The following is a 12,895-nucleotide window of genomic DNA, read 5'->3' as shown; positions in this document are numbered from 1 at the left end:
TATAACATCCTGGTTTGTGCAAGCAATTAGGAAACTGAATGCCATACCCAGATGGGGACCTGATCCTGTATGCCTTGGCTGCGGTCCTGCATTAGATTTGTAGGGAGTGTGACCTACATTCTCTTCCAAAGAAGGCTGGGTAGGAAAGGACATCTGGTTTGGATTGTGGTTGCTAGTAAAATTTCTTATGAAGCAGGGAAGAGAGCTGCAAGTGGTCAGGCAAAGATGCATCTGTTATCGTAAAACAGGATGCATACAGTCACCACTGAAGAAATTAGACAAATAGGTAATGTAAACTAGATTAGGTGATGCCCAGTAATGAAAGAGGGAATGTCTGGTCTATTGCATTTTGTAGGCAAAGTGTCTGACCCCATGCCAGCCACCTGCTAACACTGAGAACAGACCTGCTCTGACCAGAGTAAGATGGAGTGTCTCAGTGGTAATGAGGGAAAAGCCGAAACCATCAAAAACTGTGAGGCTCATGGACAGGCAGCCACTTTCCCAAAAGAGGAAAAAGTTGGTGGCAAGTAAGTCCCACCACCTTCAGGACAGAATTAACATCTCCTGTCTGTCCCTAAAGACAAACCGCTTCCCAGAAATCTGAGTCAAAGTGTCACTATTTCTGCCACTCATCTGCCTCGTTGATCTCTATTGCATCCTCCTCTCCTGCCACAGAGGTACTGCTGGAAGCGATGCTGGGCAGATCAAAAGATCTGTAGAAAGGAGGTGGAGATATGGAGATCAGAAACTCAGGTGAGACTTCTGTGAAACCTCCTATTTGACAGTGAAGCCTCAGCTGGAGGATGATTGCGTAGCTATGCCCACAACACCGGGAGGATGTTAGTTTACCTTGACTATTAGTGACATTCTGTAAGTTCCTGGGCAAATATTGAGCCCACAGTAAAGAAGAAAAACATCTTTGAACAGTCATTTGCTGACCTGGAAAGAATGGGTTTAATCTAAGAGTTAACGATAGAGCTGACAAAACCCCATATACTAAAATAAACACCAACTTGCGTGAGGATGAAAAATCTACAAGTAATAGGGAGATGTTTATTCATAATAAAGTCATAAGGACAAGAAACAAAACAGCAAGTCAGTCATGAGTTATCTTTAACAATCATACTAATGGAAAAATACAAAGAAAAAATTAGAAAACCTGAGAATCTTAATAATTGGTCATGATTGCAGCTGAATTGGCATAACAGAGATTTGCTGGGAGAATTCATATGGCCAGAATGTTAATATAAAGGATAAAGGTTCTTCAGTGAGAAGCAGGTTAAAAGCAGGGGAGGGTATCATGTGCTCAGATGTCTAAAATGGAGCTCAAAGCACATGCATGATGATAAAGAAAAAACAAACATAGGCAATCTCACAGTTAGGGTTTGCTACAAAGGATTAAATTTGAAACATCAAGTGAAGGATATTTTTTTTATAGTTAAGTAGCAGAATCTTCTAAAGACCTGTACTCTATGTGCTTTAACTATTTAATTGTTGGTAAAGGCATGCTGTGGAAACACATTGGTCAGGAAATTCTTGGTTGATGGTAGTTAAAAGGGAAAAGTTGAAGGTGAATCAGTCTTCCAAAAGAGTTGAGTAGGGCTTTTTTCTAGAGGCTGTTTTCCAGTTTTTGAGAGACTTCTCAAATATTCACCTGCTGGCTTCTCCTTGGCAAAAGGTAAACTTCAGGATCTTCTGGACTTGCTGAACTCGTCCAAGGCTTCCTGTCAGGTCTGATGATATTTGTGTGTTACTTGAAGCAAGGAGAGTGAAGACGGTAGGGAATTCACCTTCCCTAGCACTGTTGTACTGAACAATGAAAATGTAGGGACCATGTTTAAAGCTCAGTGAAGATCAGGCTCATTTTAATCTGGATTCAGCTTAGCTGCAGAGTCCTTCTGTTCCGGCTTTGAATTCAGAGCCAGACTTCTTTTAGTTTTTGCCTTCGTCAGAGAAATTATTCTTGTCAAACATCTTTTCAGCCCCATGACAGAAGTAGACCTCTCAGCCAGGACTAGATAAGTCACAACTTTCTCTGTTTGCTGGTTGGCAGCTTGTTCCATATTCCTGCCTTTTTTTTCTGCTCACATTTGCAGGCTGCCTTCGTGAATGTTCTGCACTGTCATTAGGGGTGCACACTGCGACTATGCCTTGACTCTTCAGAATCCTGAAAGGTGTAATGTCTCAGGGAGACAAAAATTGGACTTCAGTGTCAGGCAGTTGATTTTGAATGCTTGTAAGTTCCAGTTTCACTCGGTCAAGTAGTGTTTGTTTCTGATTTTCATGGACATTTAAAAGACCTGAGCAAACGTTCCGTACTTTCCTCTGTGTGAATGATAAACAATTGAGGTCTGAGTAATATACATAAAATATGACACTATTCCATTGCACTTTGCTTATGTCATTATGACAGCTAGAACTCACGATGCACAGGAAAACAAGAAGGTAAAGCAGAAAAAGTAAAACAGTAGTCTTCAGGAAGATTAACTCTTCTGAAGTTAGACAATTGAGAAGTAAGCTCAAGAGAGAAGGATATATGGTTCTGTGACAACCGAAATATTTTGTATCTTTTATTGGATCAGACTCTACTAAATGCATCAACTGTAACAGCTGGTTAGTGTAATCAACAGCAGCTAAAAAGGGTAAAACCTCTGCTCAGAACGAAATAAGGGGAGGAAAAATGCTTTTAATTTTTTGGACACAATTTTTAAATTATCCCAGAATGAAGTTCATCATGGCCACCTTGGATTTGCTAGCTATTATTTGGAAGACATAGGGAAGACCAATGAGAAAAATTGTAAAAAGTGAAAGGTAATACCAGTTCTTTCAGAAAGGGAAGGGAAGAGCAAAGGAATTCTGGCTAGCCACATGCATATTTAGCCAAATATTTTTTTCCATAACTCATAATGAAATTTTAGGACCTAAAAGATTAGAAGAAAAGAAGTACCAGCCCATATGAATTTGTGAAATTCATCCACTTGATGAACAGGAAATTGTCTATAATCATGTCAAATCAATTTCACTTGCTCTTAGAACAGGGTAACTGGCCACAAGAGGAATAGTGGTAGGTCACAGATATTCTGACTCTTTGATACTGTGTTGCATGACATTGTCTTGAACAACCTTCTCAGCACTGTTTAAGGCCTGAGCTGTGTATTATGTCAGGGCTTGGGGCACGAAACTCCTAGAAAGACACAAAGTTGAGTCCAAGGGGGAATAACCAGGTCACAACAACATGACATATATGAAAAATTGGAAGAGGTGTATTGTATTTCTTTCTCTAGAATAAGAAGACCGATGGGCCATGAGAACAGCCTTTGATTTTATTTACAACACCGTTTTACAGGAATTATTTGTTCCCTCTGGTAGACAGAACAAATTTGCTCTGGCAAAGTCAAATTAGGCCTTAGGAAAAAGCTTTCTGACTCTAAAGATGGCATTTAAAAAAAAAAAAATTTTCAGGGGCTTTGGAGCCTTCATCACTGAAAATATTTAAGAATGGGTTTAACAGAAACATCTCTCATAAATTAAATCTGTCTAGAAAGAGGGCAGAGACTTCCCAAGGGAGTCTTATTTTCCAGTGATCCCCAGGCACAAAGTCAAATGTCTGTAAGCTGCGGTTTCTGTGCCATCCAAGGTAGTAGATGTGTTTACAGTGCAGGAGAGTATCTGTCCTTTACCTACCACAGGTAGCAGCAACAACTAAGGTGACGCACCGTTGGGTTAGAAGCCGAAGTGTCTAGCCAGGATCCCTGGTGTGCTTTGTTTTTCCTCACACTAACTAACATTATTCTTTGTCTCCTGTGCTGCAGGCAATATTCTGTGGAAATGTAGATTGGTGTTAAACCCTTTTGGTTTTTTACCAAGTCCTTTACTATCCTGGTGTTTTCCGCATTCATATGCAGCTTTCTACAGTTGGTAGTGAGTAATTATGGAATTAGCTTAGCAGAAAGTTTTGCCTGAACATATAATCTTTTGGAATTGTGGTGAAGTTTCCAGAGTCCAGGTAAATTAGAGCATTTGGCTTTTCCGTTGTTTCAGAACTTATTATTGAGGTATCTAAATGTTCAGGAACATAAAAATGTACAAATGGGTGTTAGCTGAATGGACATAGTAAGATTTTTCTGGCATGAAAAGCACAGTATTTATGAGTTAATTTAATCAGAGTAGAAAAATATTGAGTAGGTGACGAAGTAAAAATGATGACTGTGTATTATGTTTTTGCCATGCAGCTGAACAAACACATTCAATGACAGACTTTGGCAGGAGCTGCAAAGATGTTCTTGACAATGGCATGAATAAATATTAGGTGCTGTACACAATTCGCTGCATTCCAGGCTTTGAGCAAAACCAGGTGAGCTTTGCCTGGGAAATGTGGAAGAAACAATGTAAGCATGTTTGGAAAATGTAAACATCTACAGTATTCTCCCCAGCTGCTTTGCTGTAAGATTTTCATTTGCATCAGCAACAACTCTGTCATTTTTTATCTGCCGTACTTTCATTGCACTTCTAGAAATCAATTAAATTCCCAGCTGCTTTAGAGTTCATGGTAGGCACTTAAATAATATTGCCTAAATGAAGGACTTTATACCTGCCAAACAAAATAATACTGATCAGACTTCATTTCCACTGCTGCAACTAGTTTACAAAAATTTAAAGGAAAATAAATACTTTGAACTTCTTGGTGGTCAATACAGAAGCAGAGAGGATGTCTCCTAATAATTTAAAATGGGAATTAAAGAAAATTAGAGAGAGGCTTTACAATATGGATGTGGCCTATGATAAATAACTAGTAGTAAGACAAAAGCCTGCCAGTATACCTATTAGAAGAATGAGCATGACAATATGGAGAATTTCCTTTTACAGATTTTTTTCTTCAAATCTGGTTTATAGCTGCAGCCTCTTGCTAGAACCTACAGCAGTATTGGTAGATTAAGCACAGCTGACTGTTCGCTGAGAAGAAAAGAGAGATGAGAGAGTTTCGTAGAAGTTCTCTACTCTTTATTCTGACTTGAGTAAAGTTTAATTCAAGGCTGGTCTTCACATCTCCAGTGTTCAAAGGGCCAGTGTCAACATTACTGCTTTTTCATCTTTGCTTTGTAATTTGAAAAGATATTTATTTAGTGTTACAATAGTCGCCACTGACAAATAAAAATTAGGCTAAGTGCTGACTTTTCTCTCATTAGTTCTATTTTCTATTGGTCTTATTTGCAAGTGTGCAATGCTCATTTCAGAAGTAGTGTTTTTAAGTATATTTCTCCTGCTGTGTCACTCCAGAAAGCAACGGGGACAGTCTACCTGGAACCTTAAAGACAAATCTGATGTGGTCTGATGCTTTTACAAAGGATGACAGTGTCTGTCCTTCTTAATAACACAATGCGTGCCTAGGATTCTTCAGGGGGCCACCAAACAAAGAAATTATTTGACATAGCTGGGAAGGAGCGAAACAGTTTATGTCATTTCTGCAGTTCCTTTTTCTGGAACAAGTCCCAGGCATAATTCAGAGCAGCTTCAGTTTCCTTGACCATCTATACCTTCATGGGGATGTATTAGCAGCTAAGGACAGATGTGTTATTAAGCTGCTCAGCCCATAGCTCCCCTCATTCTCTTTTTCTCCCTGTTTTGTGAAGGATATGAGAGTTTGTGGGGATGCATATCAGCTTCCTGTAAGAACTTTAAAGGGACTTGGCCTGGCACATTTTTGTTTGTTTGTTTGTTTGTTTGTGTTGTTGTTTGTTGTTGTTGTTTTTGTGTGTTTGGTGGTTTATTTTGTTTTTGGGTTTTTTGTGGTTTTTTTTTGTTTGTTTGTTTGGGGTTTTTTTTACTGGAAATAAACAGAACAAAGTAAAAATCCCTCTTGTGGGTTTGGCTTTCTCTCCTCTGTTTCTTTCAGAAGTGAAACCAGTGGCCTCAAAGCCTTAAAACACATACTGTGAGAAGAGCAGCAAACAGCCTATAGTGACATATTGGCAAAAAAGTCTAAAGACTGTAGTTTTATATATAGACTTTAGATGTCAAGATGATGGATATTAAAGAAGTAAAAATAGGTCTCTTCAGTCTAACACATTTTGAGTAGCTGAGGATTTATCATAGAATCGTAGAATGTCCTGAGCTAGAAGGGACCCACAAGGATCATCAAGTCCAACTCCTGTCCCTGCATATGGCAGCCCTACAATTTATGCTGCATTGCTATCTGCAATTATAATTTCATGTTTGAATTTATGGCATTTGGCTTTCTCCTCCAAGTTTGTAGAGGTCGCTGATTTGCTCCAAATGACCAATGTACCTCTTATATGATACCTGTTCCTTAGTTGTTGTCTGTTAATGTTAAACAAGTTAGACAGTAATTTTCTGGCTCAAAAGGCTCCCAGAAAGGCAGATCAGGAGACAACCAAATCTTTTTGCAATTGCATGAATTCTGAGCTTCAGTTGAGAGATGACTTCATCAGGCCATTGTTATACCTATTAGAACCATTTCCAAATACCTATTACTAGGGGAAGTCTTTCTGAACTTATTATGTATCACCTGTGGACATATATGGACATGTTATCAGGTATGCTCAGCAAGCTGAGAACTTAGCTCTTTTTGAAAAACTGGCATATGCTTTGGGAATTCTAGTCCTAATTACAATTTTTGTGAAAAGCTTGAAAATTTGGGCCCCAGAATCTTGATCAGATCATATAATGTTTGCTTCATTTGTTACATTAATTCTGTCTAGAGACCTGTCACTTGTGTCATATCTCACTAGGTTTTTGACAAGAGAGATAGTATGGGAACATCAGCAGCATGTGCCTGGCATCTGTGATTGTCCCACGTGTGTGTTGGTCGCACAGAAAAAGTGTTGCTTTGAGCTACCTTTTCTGAGATATTTTGTGTGCTTCCCTACCTGTTATTATGCAGGAGGTCTAAGCATACCCAATCTGAAATAATTTCTCACTAAGAGGGGACTTCTGTGCTTCTGTGTAGGCTCCTATTTTGAATCAACTAGAAGAAAAACACTGAAATGTTCCCATTTATAAATCTTGAGGCAGAGGTTGCTATGCTATTTTACAAATTATAAATATAGTAATAGAAGCATTTTGAAAAAGAATAGCAAGATATCACTAGCATGTTAGCCAGTTCCAAGTCTTGAATATTGGCCTGCAAATCTTTCCCTTTATCCTGTAATTCTTAATTGAAGAATTTAACAGCATCCAGAGGCAAAATTTTCAATGAATAAAGCTATGTTTCAGCAGAAGAATGTTTTCAAGGTTGCACACTGTTCTCAATGTAAAAACAGTATCAATTTTTATTGATGATAATGAAAACTATAGGGTGAGTTAAAGGGTAAGCAGACTGAGTGAACAGGAGCAACTCTGAGTTAAGAGCCAGAATAAGTGAGCACTTTGATTAGAGGAGATGTGAATACCCTTGGGACTTGAAGGGGGCAAGGGACAATTTCGCAGTCCTTTTACTAAACTTAAATATACTCACTTGCTCCTGGAGACATTGCTTAAGCAGTGATATTTGTCTGATTTTGTTTCTTTTATATCTTCTGTGACAACGCTTAAATAAAATTGATAGGAGAAGAGATGCTTTTTTTCTTTTTTTAATCTTATGATTATGTTAGTAGGCTCAACTGATTATGGAAAGAAAACTTCTTGACGCTTTATGCTTCCTCTTTATTTCTACAGAGTGAGAGAAATGATTCAGTTACTGAAAATACCAGGACAATTACTGACATATATTCAGATCTTTGCTCTTATAACCTGCACATTTTTGTGGTGAAGGATTTGTTGAGTCAATTATTGTGTTAAGTTGAATAAACTGATTACACTTTATAGTTAATTTGGACTCATATTTACGAAACTCCTATATAAACAATTATTTTGTAGGTACTGCTCAGGAATATTTTATACATAAATATCAGTAATTACTTTAATTTCTGGTTAATTAATAATACACAGCTGATCACAGTACTAAAAGGGGTATCTCTCAGTCTAGCTCTTGTATTCTTTAAAAGTTATACAAGCAAATAAGAGCTTGTAGCTGACAGACTGTGAGCTGAATGAACAAAGAAGAAACGTTAGAGACAATAATACTATTTCTAGTTGCATTATTACATCAATGCCTCCCTAAGGATTTTAGTCTGAAAAATTATTCTGTGTCACCTTTAGTATTAAATAAATTAAAACAGAATTTTTATTTCCAACACAGAAATTTTACAAAACCCATGGATTCCAGATTTCTTAAATTCCCGCAACAGTCTGGATTCCCAAGCCATAAAAAAATCAATCAAACCACTCAGTTTCTCTAAGCTACTGTACAGTTTCTTGGCAACTGATGGCAAACAGATATTGCTTGTTAGGAAATCTGCCTTCCTTTTTCTCATTGTAGATGTATTCTGCAATGGAAACCAATGCTGTTATCATGCAGGCTCCAAAAATAACAAATAAAATAATATTTATGGTATATCCTGGGATGCAAAATTAGATTAAGCCATTAGGCTTAGCCACATTGCAGCAAAAGGTGCAAAATAAGCTTTCCAACTCCAAGCAACAATGGCAACAAAAAAATTTTCAATCTCGAGGCATTGCCTCCCTCCTGCCTCCCTCCTGCTCCTGGATGAGAACAGAAACTGCTTTCTAAACCCAAGTGCTTTGGAAGTACCATGATACATGGCAATATGAACCTCTAAGACAGCTTTGGATCCGCAGCTCAGGTCTTGGTACATCTAATAGGCACAGAAGAGAAGTGTGATTGCTTGTGTGTCTGAATAAAGACAGGGCACTACCCTTCACGGGAGCTGGAACTAACTGAATAGGAACTTAAAGTCAAAATGAAAAGTCTGTGAACCTTCACCATCCTCTTGCTAAGCTGGAAGACCTTAATATCATCAAACCCAGCCTGTGAATATTGACAGACATATTCTAAAAGAGACAGAGGCTGATATTTGAGCCAAATGGCAATGCCTGAGAAAAACAAAGCCTTATAGACACCGATCACAAATACAGGTTCTAGGAAATAGTTTCATAATCAGATATGTTAGCAAAGGAAAACCAGCAGACAAGGACAGATGCAGGCAGACACTAAGAAAGAGCTGAGAATTAGAATGCCTTGAGGCAGAGAACTGAGTGGAAGGCCAGGTTAGAAAAATGTGTGCACACAATTGTTCTTATTCTGCTGATTTTGCCTTAATTCTTCATAAGCATGTCTGTCTGAAACAACGTATCCCAAATATTAACAGTTCCTCACTTTGACAGAACTGTCCCTACATGTTCCTAAATGTCGGACAATTTGAGCTACTGTTTTAGTCATGTGGAGAATTTCAACCACGTTGAGTGTCTGAACAAAATTAATTTAAAAATTTCACTAGAATTTGATGTTAGTGATTTTGTATTCTAAGTAAAAGAAGTTGATACAGGGACCAGTAAAATGATGTTTTCTGTGTCCTGGAAAATATTTTTTCTGTATTGTGAAGTAATTAAAATCGCCAAACCCATAAGCCACCTCTTTGCTGCTACCTTGGATTCTAACACTCTAATTAATTTTCCTAGGAGGACATTATATATTTTAATATACAGCAAAACATATATTTAAACTTTGAAAAATAAGGCCTAAATAGCTAAGTAATCATTGATTATACTGTGTAAAAATCCTAAATACACTATTCAAGATGGAGCCAAAGTCTGAGAATTTTATTTGAGTAGATAATGAATTAACTGTGAAATAAAATGTGTCAGCATTTGAACTGTATTTTCTTACTGTGAATTAATCTTGAAGAATTATGGAAAACTGAGGAAGCAGCAACAGAACTTCTTAGTAGAGCAGGATTTTCTAGGGAAACCTTTGCTTTCTGCCAAAAGTTTCCCATACAACTGTTTTCATTCTTCTTTGAAGTGTAAATTGTGTTCTCATCTTGAAGTATGATTTAATGCAAAGTTTCTCCAAGAAAACTGACTTATACAGTTACAGGCTGGTAATTGTATCATGTAACAATATATTTTTGGGAGAAAAAAGCCTTGAAAAAAAGCAAAAAATCATTATTCCACTGTAGCAACAACATGTAATTAATGAAACTATAGAGTGAAATAGTCAGCTATAAATAAAATCATGATGAGCATGAAAAATTCTGCAGGAAAACAACATTAAAAATAGTAATTATATGAAATGGACTTACTGTTCCTTCAGTTCCTTTGTTTGATGAATACATTTCAAACATCAGTGGCACACTCGAAGATTGACTTGAACTCCTTCTTTGTGTTGCTTTGTAGTTAATGGCAAACAGGACTTTTAACCTTACCCCCCTTAGCTCTATATTACTTCTATTTTAACTAGCTAAATAAATACCTGGTACAGTTTAACTGTGCAGTTACACATTCTTCTTTTTCAGCAACAACGCTTAAAGAGTTTCTGTCCTCAGCTGTTTTTTCCTGACCTGCACCTGCCTCTTCTGTTGTTTTGATACAAATCTTTTTATAGAGATGTAGGAAAATAGGTGAGGGAGCAGGTTCAGATGAAAATATTCCTCTGCTTTTGTCTACTTTTTCAGTGCTGTTTTAAATTGAAACCCAGTTCCTTGAACCAGTTCCTGTGTGTCCCTACAAACAGTCATGGCAGTGCAGTGGCAAAGATGGGGCAGGGCAGGAATCACAGAATCACAGAATGTTAGGGGTTGGAAGGGACCTCAAAAGATCATCCAGTCCAATCCCCCTGCCGGAGCAGGAACACCCAGATGAGGTTACACAGGAATGAGGGTTGTGAGCACGAGGAGAGGGAGTTCCTTACACTGGAATTACCACTGAAAATTGTTAGAGTTTATAGCTGTCTAAAGCAGAAAAAAAGACTTGACACCAGAAACTTAGTTTAAAATCTGAAGAAAAAGAAAAATGCAACAATTAATTCACTACAAGTACAGTAAGATACAAACAACTCACATGGATGCACCTGTTCACCACTTTTTGGCACAGCGTAAAATAAGAGATTACATGTTTGTCTCTATATATGCACTATCTGGTGGTGCGTGTGTGTGAGAACACGCATATGTGAGCAGAAACATGTGCAAGTCTCTTTTTTCCCTCGTGGCTGTGGTGCCTGATGTGGGAACTGAGCCAAGAGGCCTGGAAGCAGGAGGTGGAGGTGGCTACTAACGTGGAAGATGCTGCTGGATCTGGTCCTGTCAGCAGCAGTCAGAGGAGACTGCTGGAAACAAGGGCTTGGGTGTGGTTTTGATTTAAGATATGTATCTGGATAATTAAACTGAGAAAAAATATATTCATTTGGGGAATGGAACTGTGACAAGTTCTGTCAACTTTGATTCAGTCTAATTTTTTGAGATAGTGTTTTTAAACGGGGATGTAAACTTACAGAGTGGCCTAGCCCTCTTTCCTTCTGCAGTCTGTGTAATGCAAGCAGATGCTCAGAAGCACGAAGATCTCACTCTAGATTTTGCAAATAAGTTTGGATTTTGAAATATTTAGATTATAAATATTTTCTGTAGGTTTATGACAACCTGATATGATTTTTATGCGAATGTCTTCTTAGAGTTTTTATTCTATGTCATTTATTTATTTAAGTTTATATTAATTTCTTTCTATGTCTTGAAAGTAAGAGATTGATTTAATTGGTTTTCAAGGAGCTGTTCAGTTCATTTGCGGTTATTATGAGGCTTGTAGCATCTCTCATTTAATTATTTTTGTTTGCGCACAGAAATCATTGTCTGTTTTCTGTGGTAGCTCCTATCCTCTCATGGCTGCACATGTCACTGCTGTAACCTTGTCTGGTGGATATTTTTTTAGTGTCAGTAGATTTGTCTTTAAATTTCTATGTGAGGTTGTGTGAATATAGTAGGGAACAGAAATGCATTATTTATTTTATTAAAGGCATTATTTATTTTACAAATAATTTATTCGACAAGTCATAGGCTTGGCTAGATCCTGGAAGAATGCTCATGTGAGAAAAACCTCTTCTCATCTTGGCTGCAGCAGCTCTGCACACAGCGGGTGTCCTTTGGAGGATGTGTCCCGTGCTGGCCTAGGTAGCTGCCCTGCCTGCTGGGGACATGCAGATCTCCAGAACGGCTGGGTGCCCACTGTGATCCCAAAGCTTGTTCAGGTTTTCTCTGCCTTCTGTTTACCTCTCTGAATCTCCCAGCTCTGCCCTCTGTGTTCTATACTTTATCAATGTGTGCCAGGAGTAATGGACGCCTGCAAGAAACTTGTTTTTTATACTGACCAAGCAAGAGACTATTACCATGAGCTGCTGAGCTGGTGGTAACCATGAGAGAGAGGGTAGTTAGCTAGAAGAACTGGGTGACAGTAAGCAGCTTTGATGGAGTAAATTGCTGAAGAGGCAACAGCTGCTCGAGGACATGTGAACCAGCCCTGTATGTCCTGTGTAGGGGATGGAGCTACAGAGTCTTGTAGATGTTTCTTTCCACATGGGTTAAACAGGCAGGCAGCCTCCTGTGGGTGATGTGGAACGTGTTGGTGAATTCATAAAAAAAGCTTTTCTCACAGATGCTTTCCACAGTGCAACTGTATTATTTCTGCTGCTCACTGGCCTTAGCGAGGAATTTTCTAATTGCTCTCCATCTTAACCAGTCCTATACTTCTCTAAAAATTTCCTCAGCAGTTTTGCTGGATGCGGAAATCCTGTTTAGAGTACCTGTGCAGTCTCAGGAACACTGAACTATCTTACATGAAGTCTATTAATCCCATTTCCATTCTGTTTATTGTCATGTTAATTATTTTTTCCAGAACTATATGTGTTTTCAATTATACACTAGAATTTCTCCGTGTCAGCTCTTTGGATGAAGAACCCCATTTGATTAGCTCTTAGTAATTTCTTTATGCATCAGACACTCTTTTTTTGCCAAATTCCAGGCTGGCAAAAAATTAAACGTTTTCAGAAGTA

At 38.1% G+C, this 12,895-nt stretch overlaps 1 long non-coding RNA gene across 1 annotated transcript; it reads right to left on the bottom strand.

Annotated features, from left to right (window-relative positions):
• Positions 1-1,052: 1,052 nt before the first annotated feature.
• Positions 1,053-10,241, bottom strand: LOC139828359 (uncharacterized). The gene is made up of 3 exons (XR_011739872.1): positions 10,161-10,241; positions 7,475-7,668; positions 1,053-2,325 (listed from the first exon to the last, which is right to left on the bottom strand). It is a non-coding gene; the product is annotated as an uncharacterized lncRNA (long non-coding RNA).
• Between the last annotated feature and the right edge of the window lie 2,654 nt (positions 10,242-12,895).

This window comes from Patagioenas fasciata, chromosome 7 (assembly GCF_037038585.1).
Source record: "Patagioenas fasciata isolate bPatFas1 chromosome 7, bPatFas1.hap1, whole genome shotgun sequence".
NCBI classification, from domain to species: Eukaryota; Metazoa; Chordata; class Aves; order Columbiformes; family Columbidae; genus Patagioenas; species Patagioenas fasciata.
Note: the sequence above shows the minus strand (reverse complement) of the source record. Positions and strands in the feature narration are given on the sequence as shown.